This window comes from Lytechinus variegatus, chromosome 11, assembly GCF_018143015.1.
Source record: "Lytechinus variegatus isolate NC3 chromosome 11, Lvar_3.0, whole genome shotgun sequence".
NCBI lineage: Eukaryota > Metazoa > Echinodermata > Echinoidea > Temnopleuroida > Toxopneustidae > Lytechinus > Lytechinus variegatus.
In genome coordinates this window covers 2,801,568-2,820,064 of record NC_054750.1, presented here as the reverse complement: position 1 = coordinate 2,820,064, position 18,497 = coordinate 2,801,568, and the positions used below count along the sequence as shown (strand labels likewise).

At 37.3% G+C, this 18,497-nt stretch overlaps 1 protein-coding gene across 1 annotated transcript in view; it reads right to left on the bottom strand.

Moving 5' to 3' along the window:
• The window catches only part of LOC121424293 (alpha-N-acetyl-neuraminyl-2,3-beta-galactosyl-1,3-N-acetyl-galactosaminide alpha-2,6-sialyltransferase-like), a 43,772-nt gene that overhangs the window by 9,277 nt on the left and 15,998 nt on the right, over window positions 1-18,497 (bottom strand). The window contains exon 2 of the mRNA XM_041619922.1: window positions 7,795-7,889. The gene's annotated coding sequence lies outside the window, so the exon portion shown is untranslated. The remainder of the gene's footprint in view (window positions 1-7,794; window positions 7,890-18,497) is intronic.

Here is an 18,497-nt window from a genome sequence, read left to right as displayed (position 1 = left end):
AAGATGCAAAAATCGCAGAAAAAAAGCAGAAAAAAAAACAGCAGAGGAAAGATCTTGGTATGCCGAAGATATGATATGATCTTGCTGTAGCGGGCGTCAATGTGAAACTATTGATTAAGTATCAAGAAACATCCGTCACGCGTTGATGTATCAATGATTAAAATGGTAAAGTCTCAAAACTTGAAAATCTCATTCTCGATTCTTTCCCTGCATCTCCCACTCAAATTCTGTATTTAAGTGCATATTGAGCTCTCATCTTTATCTCCTAAATCCCAAGCACGATCGATTGAGCACGTAGCGCCAATATTACCCGCCTGGGAAAAATCAAATAGAGGATGCCACTGGAAGCAAGCAAAATGTGCTTCTTTACCATCCAGGGGCGTACCCGTAGAAAAAAAAACGTTGAGGGCCTTAGTATTTTGGATAGTTTGGGGAAGGGATGGAAATAACACGAGCGTACAGCCTATCGGGGGGGGGGGGGGCAGAGTACACCTGACAAATCTTTGAAGACCCTATTTGGGTTGTACAAATTGTTTTAGGAAAGTGTTGCCGTGTTGTATTTAAGATAGCCATTTGAGCACTTAATTAACATATTGAGTAATTAGATATTACGAAGCTACTTACAAAAATTATTTGCTGAAATTGCCAGCCATTCCATGACTAAGAAGCTGATTTATAAAACAAGGCAATAAATTCTTTTGTTTTTCATAGGGCACTATAATGGGTTTTTTTTTTTGGGGGGGGGGGAGGTGTACAACACCCGCATTTTTGCCAGGACTTGAGCTCATGTATTATAATGTCACCATGGACGTAAGTGCGGAGGCAAGCTGACTGAAAGGGGGATTTTCTCTGATCTCATTTAGGCGTTTACATTGTGACGTCATTTCCAAAATCATCCCTCGTCATGATTATTCTCCCCGAAATGTCACCTTTAGTTCTTTATGAAGAGACTGATCTTTTCAACAGAGGTACGCCATACAGGACTGAATGAAAAACACCTTTCAAGTTCAGGAAGATATATACATGTACGTATGTATGTATGGGTGGGTGTATGGGTGTATGTGTGTATGTATGTGTGTATGGGTGTATGTATGTATGTATGTATGTATGTGTGTGTGTGTGTATGTATGTATGGGTATTTTTTCACATTTAGCTGTATATGGAAACAATTAGTTTTGGAGTAATTTAAAAAGTTTATCAAATGTGATAAATGTCGTATTTAATAGAGGCATGCAGGATAGACATATCAGAGAGTCGGATTTAAGCTGTCATGCATGTTTAGAGATATTTATAATGTGTTAGATTATCAGCATGTTATGCTCAGTTGAGGAATACTGTCGGTTGTATACATTGTAGGGGAAGGCGGGGTAAGTTGTGACAGTTTTTGCTTTTTGCATGTTAGAATTGATATGATTAATAATCTTGTCGAAATAAGTACCTTGCCTTGAAATTTCATTCTTCTGAAATATTTTCCACCTATATATAACTTTCTACCCCAACACTGAAAGTCATCGTGACCTTTGAAAAAAACGATGTCAAATGGCTCAACTTGCCCCATATATGGGGTAAGTTTGAGCCACCTTCTGGGGTAAGTTGAGCCACAAAACTATGTACAAAATGTATGGGGGAGAACCAGCATGTCAATTTTTTGTTTAAAGTCTTTTCACTTGCTAATTCTCTATAAATACTAACATCCTGTAAAAGGAAAAGAGCAGTCATGTAAATTTGCTCCTTTCAGCCTGCATTTCAATCTATTTTTATGGTTTGTTTGTTTTTTAAGATACATTACCATAGGAATTACCATGGCTCAACTTGCCCCATGCTATTTGGCTCAACTTACCCCAGTCCGAACTTAGTGCGATAATTTTGTATCCACACATTTATTATGCATTCATCATATAAAAGACTATGACAAGAATGAAGATCCATACCTGGACTAATAATATTGTTATCATGTCTTTATTATATTCAAAGACGTGTGTGTTTATAAAGCACTTATCTATTTCACACTCTTTTTTACTTTTTTGGCTGAAATTCATATTTTTCCCTCTAAAAAACTATGTGGTGGGGTTAGGGGTTATGCTATGGGTCATCAATACATGACACCACCACAATGTCTGACTCATTCATTATTGGCCTGGGACTGGTGGCTCAACTTGCCCCTATGCTCAACTTACCCCGCCTTCCCCTATACAATTGAACACTCGTAATGCTAACTCCCTTAATGTCGTACTACCAAAACCTAACATTCAACTCTTTTGTCAATCCTTTAAGTCTCTATACAAAAAATCTAAATCTAACACATGTATGTCATGATAATTCCCATCCCTGAACTTATATATTTTCAGTTATTTACATCACAATTTTATTCTGTCTATTCATAATTCACTTTTAGCCCCTGCTTTCTTTTTTGCAATTGTTTATATACTGTAGTTGATAAGGTTATACGTATACCTACCCTTGTTATTCATATAAGCCTATCTATTTTTTTACCATTAATAATAAGATGATCAGTAATGTTTTCATGTTGAATTTGTATTACGCTGATATTTTTATGTCTTACCCTGTTCTTTGATATATGCCTATCTTTGTAATTACTATTTTATCATGTCTTTTTATACACCAGGACCAAGATGCAAAACAGTAATTTTATCTCTGATCTTGTGAACCTGTTTAAATATGTGTGGATAAATAAATAAATAAATAAAATTAATTGATATTATGGATAAATCTAAAAGCGACTTTACTAGGCATGCTATGCCTACGAGATTGGACAAATTGTATTTTGAGAGAAGTAAAAATACGCGAATAGAAAAAAAGATTAGCTTTTGATGCATCAAATCATATTTTCCTTGTTATGCTCAGTTGAGGGATACTGTTGGTTGTATAGAGTAACTATCAACATGATCAATAAATCTAAAAGTGACTTTACTAGGCATACGAGATCGGACAAATTGTATTTTGAGGGAAGTAAAAATACGCAAATGAAACAAAAGTGATATGATAAGCTTTAGGCACATAGTATTAAACTCAGATTTTTTCCTAAAACGTTCTCACAATACAAAATATTGTTCAAAATGTATATTGATATGGATTATTCTACATCTTAACCAGGGACGTCTCCCTCTCACTTCCCTGTCTTAACCAAGTCAATTCTTTTTTGTTTAAATAGTTAAAATTTTACCCATATTGATGGTGTTTTTTGCGTTTTTTGTTTATCTCATGCATGGTCAATTATTTCATTTCCTCTTTTCCCTATTTACTTTGAAACTTCATCTTTTTCTTAAAACTGTGCAGAAAATGCTGCCCGAAGACAGTGCAAAGTCGGGATATGTTGGTATGGGACTGGGGAGGGGGTCAAATGACTTGAAGGTGATATGTGTAAAATAATCAATTTGGAGGTTTAGGGGTTTAGTAAAGAGCGACACAGCCCAGACCCGTTCTTTCTACAATTTCCTTCTTTCATCACCATCTCTCTTCCCTTTTCCCATGTTTTCTCTTGTGTTTTTTTTTCTTTAACCCCAACCTATTTAAATACATAAGAAATACATGAGAAATAAAAGGTGGCCGCCCCGAAGCGGCAGGAGGGATGACCCGCCTCTTCCGGCAAACCCAAAACTACTTCATGTCAATAATATGTTGACTTCCACGATTCATTCGTGTTATTGAGCTTCCTATCCGCCACATCCTGGGGGGCTCCAAGCTCGTTTCCTGCCTTGTGTCGTGGCTCCCAACTCTGTTTTCATTCCGTCTGGCACTCTGTGTCCTTTCCCTTCTTCATCAGATATATGGCTCCCATTCCCATTCAACTTGAGTATAATTATACCCGTACATATACCGCCACAAAGACCAGCATGAACTGCGAACGGCTACCTCAATCCATATCAAACATGTTAATCGAAAAGCTGTGATGGTGATATGGGGGGGGGGGGAATTTAAGATTGGAATCTTAAAATCTTGAGAATCATAGAAGTCTTTGAAAATATGAGCTAAATTGTAGCCTCTCAAATTATCCTGGATCAATTTTACTGTATTTTCTATCCTCTTTTGATTCATCTCTTACTTATCATTCATGAAATAGAGAGAGAGAGAGAAAAAAGTAATATTATATTCTTTCAAATAGACGATGGACTGGGACGCATTGTTTTTGGTATTACTCAATCAGCTTATGTTTGTTTCATTTCTATAGTTACCAAAGCACTTTCCAAAGTTCTAATTCCCTTTTCACCAACAGTGCATGTGTGACATCAGCACAAAAGTAATCTTTGGTGAAGCTTTCACCCATTAAATCAATAAACCAACCAACCAACCACCAACCACCTGAATCAACGCCACTTTTCTTTAATTTTCCAAATTAAATCATGGCACACTCATACATAAATCCTCAACGCCACATTTCCCCCCGCCCCCAAAATAGATCACGCAAGATTTGGCAAATGAATCGAGCAGGCGTCATTCGCGGGAATCAACTAACCGCTCATTTTTTCCTCATACACAGCAGGATGTGCGTAGAGAGGTAGTGAGGTTGCAGTCTTGAATGGAGGCGCCATTTCCAAATTATGCTCCCGCTCTTTTTGTTGTTGCACCATCCTATCACAAAGCAACAGTAAGAGCATGTCCTACCCAATTCTTTAATAGGGAGTTTTGGCTCTGCGTCGCACGACGGATTCAAGGACACTGTAAATATGACCGTCACATGACAAGGAACAGCTAGGTGGTCTTTGTCGAGGCTGACGAGAAATTGAAAACATATCGTTTGTCTCAAATCCCGGACGAAACTGCCGTTTTAATTTACCAATTTTCGACAAAGCCTCCTTGGTTTTACTTTGTCATGAAGGGTATTCAACAATACATTTTCTATGATCTTTGAAGGTTCAATGGTGGAGAGAATAATCCAAGTTTTTACGGTAAACACCATGTACGTATGAAAAGGACTGATTGTATGTTTGCTCTGAAATGAAGTGTTAACGGCGTTTCAACCAGCGCGTTCTGGTCGTCATCAGGAATGATGATCTACTCGAAAACTCGGGTATATCACCAGTTCTTTTCAGAGCTAACACACAATCAAGAAAGAATAACAAACAGTCCTTTTCAGGACTACATACATGGTGTTTACCATAAAAACTTCCATTAATACATTTTCCATGTTCTTGAATCCGTCGTGCGCCGAAAAACGAAAATATGATGCTGTCATTAAAAAATACCATGTCAATACCTTCTTCCAAATACTCTCCGAGAGTGCACTGGCTTATATAAAGAACGAAAATGTATTCAATTTATACAATAGCGGATACGTGTATCACTGTTGGGTTAGGCCAAATGAAACCAATTTCCTTTGGATACCAGAAGAACAAGATTACATTGAACCGGAGTGGGTATTTCATTACATGAACATGAAGATTTATTTGTACTGGGATTGGAAGTGTATTATGTGTTTAAGAGTGAGAGAAAGAGAGTGAGAGCGAGATGGAGAAAAGGAAAGAGAATAAGGGGGAGAGTGTGAGAAAAGGGGAAAGAATGGGAGTGTGGGTGGGTGAGTGTGTGTGTATGTGAGAGAGAGAGATATATAGAGAGGGAGAGAATGTGGGGATTAAAACGAAATATTGATACGAATCACGTTTACAAACTTAGCTACATTTTCATGTTCTTAATAATAATACTTTGTAATATAATCAATTTGAAGTTTCCACTGTGTTTTAAATCTTAACTTAGTTCCTATTATGATTCTTTACCAAATACATTTTCTCACTAGTTCTTTTCCTCAATTCTAAAATAGTAAAAACTTACATGCGCGTGCTAATCTATACTTAGGTTTAGGCGTTCAGGCGTTCAAAGCAAAACACGCTTTGAATAGGGGTGGGTTCAATGTGTGTGTGTGCGTTTACAAGATGAGCAAGTGCGAGTGTGTGTTAATTTACCGCCGGTGTGTGTGTGTGCTGAGGGTGGTAATCGGGCAGTTTGTGACGCGTGAATGTGACTTTTGCGCATATTTTGCCCAAATCACATGCAGAAATAAAATGGTAAAAGCTAAAAAAAAAAAAAAAATCTGAATGAGATTTTTGGTACTTGAAAATCGCTTGTCCAAAGGGGAAATATATTTAGCAAAAAGTACACTTATTGTTGTATATGGCGCTTGTGGGTTATTACATAAATTTCAATGGTTTACATTTTGTAAATATTCAGCAAATTGAGGTTCAAGAATCCGATAGATATGGGAGGATGATGACCAGTCTTTCTTCATTAAGGGGGTGTTGCAAGAAAATATTTACGATCAATTGCAAATATTCTGTTGCAATTTAACAACTGATAGATCAACGTTAGCTGTAGCAAATCAGATTAAACTTCTTCTTTCAAGGGACAGATTAGCAATCAATCACTAATTTGCAATTAACTACAAGACATAAGATTGATTTAGGGACCAAAATAGACTTGCTATTGATCGCAAGTTTCTTGCAACACCCCATTAGTATGGCAGACCATTTCCATATCTTTCAAGCAAACTGGTGGAAAGGCAAGAAAAATCACCCGAAGGTATGAATAATGATCTGTAAATAACCTAGTTGGTTGAGTCAAATAAAAGAATAAAATCAGTTGAAAAGGAATATACCCCGAAGCAAATAACGGTGGTATTGACATTTTCATAAGGGATAAAGAATGCCGGAAAAGATTGACGCGAATATCACAAGGGTAGACGAGCGTGAGGCCAACAGTATGAGCGGGGAAGATGGATTGTAGTTCAGGAAGAAGAAAGAATTTGATTTTCTTTGATAACTTGATGCGACCGAAATGAGAATTAGTGCCATTTCAAATTCAATTTTATACAAAATAAAGTTTCACATTTTTGTGTATTACGAAAGCAGAAAGGAGCTTTTTTCAATTTTTGCCCTCCTCCCCTACTGTGCAATTTCTCTTTCTTTCACTCTTTGATAATTCTGTTATGGGCATTATATACATATTATAAAATTTTCACTAAATATTATTATTATTAAGTAATATTTATAATAATACATTAAGAAAATGTATCTTGTAATTCGGTGCTCAAGCTGTCACGCATATCATTGTGTCAGATAGCGAACGTGCAGGCAGTCCTCTCATGTACCTACTAGAGAAACTACTGTTTCGTGATCAAGAAACATGTGGGTTTGTTTCCTGCAGTAATCCGGTGTGAGGATAACCCTCCAGGAGGGCCAGACTAAGATAGATCAGGGATGGTGGGGTGATCGATGGTGAGATGGCCGTGGTCATGATGCTAGTCCGTCTGAATTTCGAACCCAAGGGGGAAAAGCATCAAAATAAAACCTCCGTCACACCACGACGACGCAGTCCCTAACCGATATCAACCCCATGCATTCTTGTACTCATTTCCGGTATTGGTGTGAGCCCAATCCGACTAGTGTGACAGAATACGGCATCGAATGTTCAGCTGGTATTAACGTGAGCCTTGCAAGCTCATTACGTTCATGGTTAATATATTGAGCCCTTTTTCCCATCTGATTAGTACTCCGTCTATGACATGGTGATTCTTGTATCCCCTCCTGTCTAATAGGAATAGCTCACTTTCTGAATGCTACCTTTACCAGGGACTTAATGGGGCAACTTGGTAGAATATTGCAGTTATGTTTGAGAACACATAAGAAGGGCGCGATGACATAGGGAATTTTCAAACTTAAGCAAAAATCTTTTCATGCGACATCAATATTCGCCTCTATGATATTTAAATTTTAAGATTTGATTATGAAATAACAACAATTTTCCCATAGCTTCGTGGTATGATAAAAGGTGTAAACCACTTACCGTAGATGTAATCAGATTCTATCCGAATTGACCCAGGTTGACTTGCTATACCCCTCAGGAACTTATCACTTCCGGTATCTGGCCCATTTTGATTTCTGAAAATAAAAAAAGCAAAACAAATATTCATACTATACTCACTTTTCATTTCATATAAAAGTAACCCCACATTGGATTAAGTAGTGGGTTTGAATTAGATTGGGATGATAATGAACAATATCCGCTACACCGCAACACTCCAAAATGTATTTTAAAAGTTAAAAAACATACGCGGGGAGAAATAGATTCACAAGGGGCCAAGTAATTTTCATTATGCATTCCATTACGCTATTCAGAAGGAATTAGAGAAGACTCTTAGAACCCCTTTGTTAAAATTACTCCGCGTGCAAGTCATAATCATGTTAATATTAATACTTTCAATATCTGAAATGCATTAGTTTCGACGGACTTTCCACGTGATGTGTAATAATTCTTTTCTTTGTATTCATTTCATTGCATTCGATTTCATGATATGCACATTTTGATTCCACGATGGTGTGTGCCAGGCGTCCCTCGCCGAATCTAGACCTTGGGATGGTAAAATGTTGCTTATTGGCAGATTTGCATTGGCAGCCAGGGTTGGCCTGCAGACCCTATAAAAAGATTCATTAGAACATCCCATCGTAGAGCATCATTAGACGTAAATGGCCTACAATTAGGCCTTGATCATGTCTGCAACGAGCGAGTCAGGGTTCACAGAACTGCGGCTCGTGTCCTCTTTAGGCGTTGTACTTTTTTCTTCTCCCATTCGCCATGCTAGGATAACTGGAAATTTTGCTATGCTGTTTGCTACAAGGATCAGGTGGCGGTATTGCAGTTTCGAACGACACAAATATGTTTTTGCACAAGACGCGCCAACTTGATGGCGTTATGTGCTAATTAAGTTTATGCATGAGGATAATATAATGCTTCTGTTCCTTACATCGCCATCATATACCGTTCTCCTTTAGTCGGGAAGATTATTCATGAAATAACGCTAAATTTCAGATAAGACAAATCTGATGACTTGCCTACACGGCTTCAATGCATGTGTACTAAATTCATTGAAGTTTTTCATTTAATGACATTAGCATTATTTCTCGCATTTTTAGTCAGAGCTTTCACAAAAAAAAGTGTTTGTGGACGTTGTTCTAACAGCTAGAACTAATGCACACCAACAGCTGTTAGCATCGTCATTAGATATCTTGCTCACAAATTGCGTATCATCCTCCAAACAAATTCATGAATGAACTGTCTGCTTATAGCTTACTAATGTTTTCATGTAATTGTTGCAGAAGATAACGTAAAAGGTAAAATCTGAAATTGTTTCGAAAAGAACCATAAAGACTTATTGCACTTCAAACATGGACTGTAAGGTCAAAACTGAAAGGCAATGATGACTTACGATGATCAGACCTTCCTTCGATTAGTCTTGTTTCAGCTATTCTGGGAATTTCTTCTTTATAAAGATATAATGATACAATACGTATACAACTATATCATAGCGTTAAGACAGTAGAAATAAACACTCAATAAATTAGCAACACTAAACGATTGCATCTACGTTGGATACAGGTAAGTTTCCAACTTAAATCTATCAAAAGGATAATGGAGAAAGTTCGTACACAGAACTCGAATTGACGAAAACGCACCATTTATGTAAATTTAGTTCAAAGTTTCTGGGATACAGGCTTATATGGTACCCTCTATAAACACTGAAATATTCTGCGTCTTTTTGTTATTCATGAAAATACATTTCTTCCACAGCTTCCTGGTGTTGACTTAAGGCCTGCACTTAAGAGTAGGTAATGTTAGCTGGTTCTCCTCCTGAGTGCTTCCCTTTTGGGGATCTGAATGAAGTCTCATCTCATGTTTCACTTAATGCATTTCAAATTCTCCGTATTGTATGGTCACACATCATGCCTGTTCAAATTTCCCAACCCCCTTCTCTCTATCAACCTCTGTTCCCCTCATCGCCCTTTCCTTTTTAAAGGTCAAGTCCACCTCAGAAAAATGTTGATTTGAATCAATAGAGAAAAATCAGACAAGCACAATGCTGAAAATTTCATCAAAATCGGATGTAAAATAAGATAGTTATGACATTTCAAAGTTTCTCTTATTTTTAACAAAATAGTTATATGAACGAGCCAGTTACATCCAAATGAGAGAGTCGATGATGTCACTCACTCACTATTTCTTTTGTTTTTTATTGTTTGAATTAAACAATATTTCAATTGTTACGAATTTGATGATTAGGACCTCCTTGCCTGAAGCACAAAAGGTTAAAATAATGGAATTCCACGTGCTCAGGGAGGACAATGGCAATGACGAGAAAATCAAAATATTTCATATAATAAAATACAAAAGAAATAGTGAGTGAGTGATGTCGTTCCCTCATTTGCATACCGCCCGAGATGTGCATATAACTGTTTTGTGAAATGAAGCGAAACTTTAAAATGTCATAACTTTCTTATTTTACATCCGATTTTGATGAAATTTTCAGTGTTATGCTTGTTGAATTTTTCTCTTTTTACTCAAAACAAGTTTTTGTTGGGGTGGACTTGTCCTTTAAAGCGCCCTCTTTTTCTCCTTGAACCGTTTCAGTCTCTAAATTCTCACCCCGTCCAACTTCCTGTATCCTTTTACTACTTCAAAACCCCTCACATACACCTTTCCCTCTATTATCTTCTCTCACTCTCCTTTTTTTTATCTTTGTATATCTTTCTCTATCTATTTCCTAGAACACCCTCCTTTTATTCTCCTCGGCTCGCCTCTCGCCGCTCTCTCCTCGACTGACTTTCTATCATTAACACGACATCGTCCTACTTTATCTTTCTTACTCCATTCCTTTTATTCGTCTCGTATCGAATTCAACATTCGATCTTGCATTTGCTTTCCAATCTCCCCTATGCCTAGCTGCTTGCCATACATGTACAGCCTAAAAAACATTCAGATGAGCCAGAATACATCGCATTACATCAAGATGCGAACTCATGTTAACGGTTTCACGTAAAGCAACCTTGAGTAACAGAAAATGCTCGTCGAAAACAAAATGATAATTCTAATGAGAGACAAATCAGCGCTGGCATTGTAATGAAATACTTCACAGCCAGTCAGCAACACTGTAAAACGTTGTTTAAAATTTTAAGCAAGTTGTTTAAGCCCGTCACTATCAACTACTGTTTGAACTTTACAAAAAAGTTGTTTCAAAAGTTGCATGCTGAATTACTTTTTGGGGAATGATAATGACAACTGCTTCCATGTTATTTTCTTTGAATCAAGGTTTCCATTTTGAACAATTGATACTGATGATTGTTATATAGATGTTGTCCAAGAACTTTTGCCATTTATTAGCTTCTCTAATATAAAGTTAGTGTAGAAAACTAAATATTAAGATTGTTGACATTTAATTGTACGAATGTGCAAACTTGCAACATCAGCGTGCAAACAATTTAAACTTCGAATTTCCGTAATATCAGGTCAAATTATTTCTGTATCTTTGTATACAACGCCACTATTCAGTAGACCTATCATCTAAAATAGTCGTCCTTTATGAATTTTGAATTATGATTACATTCCGCAATTTTCAGTAGTGCCTCAGGAAAAAACTTAGAGATTAACAATTCCAATAAAGACATGTTCATGTTCTTTCTTTGATCTATCAGATGAAGTGTTTTCATCTGTAGAAAAACACCGAGCGCGAGTCTATTGATTGAACGCATGCATTTGATTTGCGTTAAATCAATAGGAATTCAGCTTCCATACAACGCCCTCTGACCCTTGACTTACGCAAGATTTGCACTTGAACGAAGTTCCTAGACAAATTTCAGCAATGATTGCTCAAGGAACTTGAAGAAAAGAGCATTGTAGATTAAATGCCTTCCTCAAGCACGGGCATAGGTGCCGCGACCGGGGATCGAACCCCGGAGTTTCTATGTAAAGTCAGGCGCCTTAGACCACTCGCCCATGGCACCTCCACCTTTTTCTGGGCAGTATTCGATCATTTATTCAAGCACTTACAATGGATTGTGACAATACTGAAATCTTATTGAAGTCTGTTTCAAGTATGCTGTTGTCTTGACAAGCTGAAGAAATTACAGGCGGTGATTTTTTTTTTCTAGATACGCTCCATTTGTGATCAAGTATCCATGCAAAATCACCTTGTCCCATCTCATTACTATTTCAAGCACGTCAAGAACTAAGGTATGAATGAAATACATTTAGTAGCTTATAATGAGTATGATTATACTGTTATACAGCACCTGCTTCATATTTTACTTTTTAGAGAAATACTTTGAATTATCAAGAAGTCTCTTGGCGTGATGTCACTATGAGTCGAAACATTCTCCTACTGCTGCCATCTATTAAACCGGGGGGGCCACTTCCATTCACGAGTGGATACCATGCGCGACCATGGGGTCTCGAAAAGCACCCTAAACACGTAATTTCCATATTCTGAAAATGCACCCCTTAACAAGTATTGGCGTGTGAAACCCTACCCTTAACAAGTATTGGAAACAAAACGATACTCTTGGCAAATATCCCTGAAATGAACCCCTAAACAAGTAAAGCCTTGTTTTATTGTTACGGGTTCTGTCGGCTTTACGTTATTTGGTTTAGTACGACCCACCTTCTACACCTCGCGCAAATAGGACTCTAAACACGTAGTGTTGGGGCAAAAAGGACATCCTTTATAAAACATTTTAATTTTGTTTTATCATCCCGCAAATTCGACCCTAAACACGTAATTTTACTAGCGAAATAGATACCCTTTTTTCATTATTTTTGTGTTTTTGACACCCTTTTCACGTTACGTACGTAACGTGCCCTATCGTGAAAAGGACATCCTTTTTACGTGTTTTTTTGGTCGCGCATGGTATCCACTCGTCAATGTAAGTTGAAACATTCACCTACTGCTGGCATCTATTAAACCGAAACACAGAAAACACAAAATTTGAAAATCTACCACTCTTCGTGACAAATGAAAATCGATGTAATGTCTACTTGTGAGTTGACAGATGATGGTAGATTGATTTTCTCTGAATTCTCTCGTTAGCCTGGATTCGCTGTGTCTCTTTTACGTTGGGAAACATCAATCAGTGACACTGCGACAGATATGGTAGATTCAGGTTTCAAAGATTACTATTGAAGAAGAACCTCGTATGAATGGGAAGAATACCGCTAATGTGAATCAAACGTAAAGACAAGAATTAACCACTTTATTCGAATCACAGAAATGAACCATGCATGGTTAGCTCAAAATTTGACATTAGCGAGTTGTAGAAGTGTAAAAACGAAACATGTCGAAACGGTTTCTGGTGTAAATTTCCTTCTCACTGCCAAAATGTTCAATGTTTGGTAGTTCCGAGCGACGTATTATTTTCCGGACAGTTGCCAGCGATACAGAATCGTATGTAATTACCAGATAACGAACACCATTCAGGCCTGGAGGGATATGATTTATTCTTTAACGAGTTGTGTCGTGCTTCACAATCCAGGCGCCATTCCTTCATGAATATGGATAAGTTGAAATAAAATATTTTCAAAATTCATATCATCCCATTCATCCTGTCATTCTGTTTTCCATCACACATTCTCACTTTATATATATATATATATATATATACAGATGACAAGTTTAAAGGAATTCTATATTGACCATTACGGTGTTTAAAGCCCAGTCACACCAACCAAACCGACCCCAATCCAACCTATGGTATGCCATTTAGGACCAATGCAATAACCTGTGTCGATTTTGTCCATTGTGACTGCGGGTAGGGAGCTGTTCTGTTTTTATCTCTGTGCAGAGAGCCATTTGTAAATATAGTCAACCTTAATTTGGATATGGGAATTGCCCAGGGTTCACACTCATCATTCATCTTCTCTGTCGAATTGGCTTCGGGAGAACTGTTACCTCTTTGGAATTCTTTCGTGGTGAGATATAATTGTTGAACCTCTCTTAGATCACAGAAAGACTATACAGGAGCAATCGTGGATGGTAATAAAGGAAAATCACCCGATTTAGCAGCTGGGTTCAAAGCAATGGTTTTTTTCCTTTGCCACAAAAATAAGAAGGGAAATAGAAATGTCGTCCATGTCTTTCACAATACATTTGCATTTATATTACGTTTAATAGGGATAGTGGAAGAATTTGCAATGTTGGATGAGAATAGAAATGCTCGTGGAGATTCTTTCAAAACACGCAAATAACTAGGTCTTCATCAAAACACACTCGATACACCATTGTCACGATCAATGACATTACAACAGAATGTGAGCTTAATTTTTACCTGGTGACGAAAAAGTTATACTGAATTATCTTTCCACTCTGCTATCACTTTAAAGCAATATAATACAATCTTCTTGTTTTATGAAAGTCATCCTATCCATGATGAACAGTAGCTAATGATACATTGTATAGTTCATCACCAGAAATTGTGGAGCTATATTTCTGGGGCGGATGTGTGCGGAGAAAAACACAGTAATAGACACTTTTTCATGTGAGCCAGTTGACAGCTAAATGGCAAGATGGTTGACTATAAGACATTTCTTCCAAATATTGATCAAAGAAAATCATCCAGAATCTTTCACGAAACTATGACATAAAAATTGGAAGATCATGTTTTTCATCTCTATCAGTACATCACTGTCCTTTAGAAGACAAGCTGCCAAAGCACCTCACAAGGGAATAGTTGGGGGAAAAAATCTGTGGTCAACGACACACACAAAATCCACAATTATTGCGAATCTGTCAATTTGCTTCTATTTTCACCTTTTGTTGGTGTTCCTTAAAAAAGCTGGATTAAAGAAGATTACGTTTCATCAGGGTACCTGGACGCTAGGCTCGTTACCAAATTCATCTATTCATATTCCCAAGCGATAAACAAAAATGACAAGCGATGGAATGGGTATAGATTTCATCCCATGAGTATCTATCACTTTGCCTATCAAGAATATCATTGCATCATATATTCTTTGTACGAAAAGGTAATTCATCCAGCGTTCGACATACCCTGATGTACTTCAAGTACTCCAAGGCAACGTTTGGACTCTCCTCTATTATCAAATGTAACATAGTAATCAACAAGCCTATGCGGTTTTTTTTTGGTCGTGACAGGTTAAGTAAAAGATGAATTCAGCGACTCAATAAAGAGTATGATACAATAAAGCAGCACAAAGAAAAAAGCGAGAGAAAGAGGGGGGGGGGGGGGGGTAAAGAGAGAGTAAGAAGGGGGAAGAAAAGGATAATTTGGGCTGAATGCGAGGCGGGTAATGTACTGCCGGTTGTAAGATTAATACAGTGGCGTAGATATGGGTCTTGGAGATGTTTTTTTTTTACAGAAAAAAAATTAAGACCAAGAAAAAAGAAAGAAAGGAAAGAGGGAAGGGTGAAATAAAATACTGTAATATTATGTAAAAATCTCTCACAAAGTTTGATGTTTATAAGAATGTCGAAATTTTTGCTCGTTCGCAACTTTATATAAATGTTACGCGATACCATACCTAGCCCCCTTCAATTGTTTTGGCTCATAACGCCACTATTTGAATATATATAACTAAAGGAAAAATGAAACGAACAAAGTCTTGGAGGTGACAACACAACATAAGCAGTATAGACTCTCTTTCGCCATGATACAAAATCGCACAAAACAAGCGGAAATTAGAATCTGTGAACAAATTATGTGTTCTAGATTTTCAAGAAAACGCTCCCCCTTGACAATACCTATCTGTCCACAAAGCCGTCCGAATTTTCTGTGAACTTTCTTGCGTCTCCAAACATCGAATTATCCGAGAAACCTTCAGGTGATGACGCAAGAGAACTCTAAGGAATTGTGGAAAAGCATTTTCAGAAATAACATAAACTTTTGTGTATTTTATGCCGACACACGAAACTCACAAGGAGGGGGGGGGGGGGGTGGGTGCAGGAAACAGAGAGAGGATAGAGAAAGAGATTGGGGGTGGGGGCAATGCACGCACACTGTTTGCTACGTAATGACTGGAATGTTGCGACGAAAATTTCTTACCACTAGACATATTTTTAACCTCAGATCTGCTTCGAAAAGATAGCTACATCTTACCAATTCGCCTAGAAAATTTCACCCATGGCAATTATTTGTTCACTATTCATGTATTATAACATACTTTTAGTTAGCTTTCTACATGTATTTACTGTTTTGGTTAAATTTTTAAAATATCTTTTTGTATAAGGGGGAGGAAGGATTACATTTACGGACATCCAGCACTATGAATAATTTTTATTTAATTAAAAAGTCTAATATTTGAAAGAAAGAGCCGGGCTAGCTATGGTCTCGATCGGTATTCTTGGTTGGGGGGAGGGGGGGATGATTGACACAAATTTTCTTGTGGATGGGGATCTTTCAACATTACCCCCACTAAAATCACAAGTTAGGACATTTGGGAGTGGGTGATATGCATGGTGTTCTTGGAAATTCCTTCATTGTTGTAGTGTACTTTACTTATATAATTTTTTGAAAATTAATTTGTGTTACAAGTAAGCCTATTCTAAACTCATGCGAAAGAAAAAAATGACAAAAATTGTCTGGACCATGTACAATTGTACATAGTGATCTGTTTATTGAGCATGATGTATACACAGGGGCGTCGATCCATTTTTCAGATGGGGGGGGGCAAAATCATGAATCAACGTTCCAAAGGCGCTCTATCACACAAAACAAACAAACTCACCCACACACATATAGGCCTATATATGTAAATATATATATGACTCATGAGAAAGAGACACATATCTCCCCCTCACCAACAATGCGAGCGCGAAGCGCGAGCTGAAATTTTTTAGTATGACATGAAAACAGGAAAAATGTACCTGTTTAGGTTTGTTTGTAACTCATGAGGAGGATAGATACATGTATCTGACTAGAGAACGAGCTGAAATTTCTTTATATTCTGACCTGAAAGCTTGATATTTTATGCATTTTTGGTACCAATGATTAAGATGTTTGTCTAGAAGAACAATAGATGCGAGCGCAAAGCGCGAGCTGAAAATTTTGATATTTCGATCTGGAAAAAAATGACAGATTATTGGACGCTTTTAATAAAGAAGAAGATATATATCCAACAAAAGATTATTACAAATCGAAGCAGGAGTTCTTTTGAGGTTTAGAACTGAAAACGGGACATTCTACTCACTTATTTCATCAGGAAAAGTATGGGTTTCTGGTACAGAAATGATGCGAGCGCGAAGCGCGAGCTGAAAATTTTTATATTCCAATCTGAAAAGCAGACATTTTGAGCACAATTTTATGAATCAAAATCGAGTTGGTATCTCAATCTCGCTTTCTGATTTCAGTGTTACATTACAATCTTATTAATTTTTTTAGTGGCACATGCAGAATTATTGAGGATCAACGCCTTTGTGTATACAACCCGACTGGCAGTATCTTTTTTCTTAATGCGCGATGATAAAATGCAGATTCGGACCAATTAAGACTAGCACAAATTTCAAACTGTATGGCTTCTCGTGCACCATCGGGCTTACCGCTTAGACGATTTATCTTGCCACCCTTTTACTCCTGTTTATTTTTCCACCCTTTTGAATTAATTGATTTATCAAAATTAATTTATTCGCCACTGGTGGGATGGAACACCCTATCAACAAAAGTTGTTTTTCGTTGGGGTCCTTTTATGCCATGTGTTAAAAAATATCATATACATAAACATTTCATTCTTTTTCATCTTGAACCTCCACTCATCTGTTTAATAGTCCCCGAATAGTCCTAATAAAGAATGTTTTTATTTGATAACAATATACACAAATTGCGAGGGAAACAAACTGATTGATGGCATACTATAATCATCATGATCAAACTTTACATTTTTTCATCATCATTATTATAATTTTTCTACCCTAAATTATTGGGGGGGATGATAATATAGGCCATCCCCACTTGAAATATTGGGGGGATATATCCCCCCATCCCCCCGTGATCGACACCCATGGGGCTAGCTATTATATCGATTGGAAAATGTTAAGAGGATAAAGATTGTAATTTATGTAGAGAGAATTTTGAGGACTGAGAGAAAAGACAATCTAGATTACAATTCGGGAATCTCTCTAATCTGTTAACTGGTGAGAAAGGACCATGAAATCTACTCTCAATAAAGTTCATCGCGCGGGCAACGGATTGAACATGATCAAGATTGCTTCTCCTAACATACAATGAAGAAATTTAAGCTGTTTTTTTTTATGAAATCACTCTTCTTTCCACGCGCATTCAATACGTAGGTATCAGACGGTTATGGCGGTGAGAAAGAAAGAAAAAACTCTAATACCCCCCCCCCCCTACAAACGAAAAGAGAAAAACCATTCGATAATGATAAAAATCTTATCGTACCCTTGGTCCTATAGGACCTTTTCCTCATCATCACTGAAAAAATATGATATCGGGTTGAGAGTGGGAGCTCTCTAAGGTGGTAAGACGATACAGGCCAAATTTGTGCTTCCAGCGCTCTGCCTTTTTATCATCGTGCAAAGGGACACTTGAGGGTGGTATACGAGCTTTTCAAGAATGGTGGCATTAACCCTTCAGCTACCGGGATTACAACTCCTCGCGCTTGTCACTGCGATTTCGAGAAAAAAATTATACTCGCACTTCCTCCAGGAGCAATGCCGATATTTATTTTGTCTATTTTGCTGCAGACGTCATAGC